We start from the raw sequence: 2,557 nt of genomic DNA on the forward strand, positions 1-2,557 counted from the left end.
AACCTGTGTGGCGGTGGCAGAATTTGTCTTGGATGTGTGCTGCAAAGCGTCCAAAACCATTATTTAACTCAGTCAGTGTCACACATCTCGAGACAGAACAGGTTTGCAAAACATCATTCCATCAAGGACAAAACATTCCAATGCAGAGTCGAAACAATGCAGTTTATTCCGTAGCAGCGAAAATCATCCGTAGATATGGAGTTGTTTTACTCACTTGCGTGCTGGAAAGCGTCCGAAACTCACGCAGTATGACGGCTTTCTTTGGCGAAACGAGCACAAAAATCCAATATAACATTGATCTTTGCATGTAGGCTATGCGAAATGAACCCTTTGCGTGCCGGAAAGCGTCCATAAACTCACACAATAGGGCCAAAAAAAGCGGGGTGAAGTTTCAAGAGTTTCCAAATTTGGCACTTTTTCAGTTTACGAGTCGAGTGTTCGATTCAACGCTGACGCATATTAGTCCGCGTATGCGGAAGACTTGAATTTGCATAGGCACAACACGGTAGTTCCAGGGATAGCACAGACGATGCAGTGCTACAGTGATGCGGTCACTAGACTGTGGGAGAGGCGACGCATCGGTGCAGTTCCAAGTCTGGATTCGTGTTTCCAAAAACAGTTTCAGTCGTAATTTTGAGAGTTCCTCAAAATTAAGGTTAATTCCAATCCCGCCGCTGCCACCATGTTATGTTGTCATCCTTGACACAAAGAATAATTCCTTGACAGGCGTGATTCAGCAGTTACGAGACATTTATTTAAGAGCAATACTTGACGTAGCTCTGTGCCTATGAGTGTCTCTGAGCCTCTCCACTCAGTATTACAATTTGGTGTACATCCGAGTATATGTCAATCAATACATGACATAACATCTGCTTCCTTCAAACTTTAATTTGCTTGAAGAAAGAATCATGCCCCCAATATTAAATGGAGGAGCAAATAATCTCTAACATTGGTTACTACTACAAATGTATAATAATAGAAAGGTCTGAATTGACATACTTGTGGGGCCTAGGCCGACTACGTAGTAACCAGAATTAGGCCTAGTTACTGTCAAACCCTACGTGTGTAATACTATAGTCTACGGGTCACACGTAGGGCCTATCCTAGGCCTAGATCTATAGTACATATGTGGAATCTACCAACAGTCTAGTAGGCCTACTGTAACTTAAATTAATCCAGGGCCGCTCACTGCGCTGTGCGTGTAGGCCCTTGACCGTGCGAGTAGGCCCTTGACCCTATCTCTATATTGTAGGTGGGAACTCATTTGTCTTTTTTTTCTTTCTTTATGTTTTATTTGTTATTCATTATTCTTATTCTTATTATTTCTTTCTTTCTTTCTTTCTTTATTTATTTATGTTTTATTTGTTATGCATTATTCTTATTCTTATTATCTATTTATTTATTTATTATTATTATCATTATTGTTATTATTATTATTATTATTATTATTATTTTTTTTTTTTACAGGCGGGGTTCTCTACATACAGTTTAACTCATCAGTCCGCACTGTACTTTTAATAGTCCCAGGTCCCTAGCTTTATCATGCTTTATCATGCAGTGCCGTGGAATCATATGGCATTTATTTGGTCAATTTCTCTGGGTATCCCATTCACATTGCCACTCAATTAAATTCCGTGACACATAAATATTTTCGGTGAAATCTTGTGAATTGGACTTGATTTCTAGACCTATAGTTTGTATACAAAGAGTCTTGATGCCAATTTTCCTCTTGGTAGTATTGCGCTGCATGGTTGATAAGGTACTCAAACTATCATTTTACGATTCTGAATTCGTATCTGGCAAATGGTGCTTGTCTTTACCATTCAGATTTCATGACGTTACTATCACTAAGTTTAAGTGTCACCCAAGAGCATTATATCATGTTTTGTTACAGGACAGTTGCAATTATCCTATTTCATCACCATATACTTAATACACGTAATTGTTGCATATAGGCAAATCACTGACTCTTGTGGAAATCTGTATTTGTCTCACATACACCTACTCTGTATATTTTCAAAAGCACCCGGGCAACTCCGTAAAGTAGTAAACCTCAACATCAAAATTTTGAAATTGCCAAATCACTGCAAGTAAGATACCGTGCCAATCGTCATAGATTATATTTTTTTTATGGAATTTTTTTGATCTCGATTGGTTCACGTGCATGCCCCTTTTATATAAATGAATGCGACATACCTGGTAGTAACTAGGTATGGGACGTAGGCTAAGCCTAGATTGTACTTGCAGGTATAGGATTTAATTCTAGCTGTAGGATAGTGATAGGTTAGATATTAAGAATGCCTTATGTTTTGGTGATGATGATGTTTGTCCTTCTAGTATCACTACATTTCGTGAGTGCGAAAAAATCAATCAAATCTTCGCTCTCATCTTGGAATGCTTAGGATGATAATGGGCGAAGTTGTTACTTGCATGTGTATTGAATTAAAGTGAGGTTCAAGACTTGCACACAGTCGCTAGCCTCACTCTCTCGTCCTGTCCCATCTATTTCCAGTGGCAAGATTCTGGCGACTTCAGTGACATCATCTCCTGGTAGTGT

This window comes from Diadema setosum, chromosome 3 (genome assembly GCF_964275005.1).
Source record: "Diadema setosum chromosome 3, eeDiaSeto1, whole genome shotgun sequence".
Classification (NCBI taxonomy): Eukaryota; Metazoa; Echinodermata; class Echinoidea; order Diadematoida; family Diadematidae; genus Diadema; species Diadema setosum.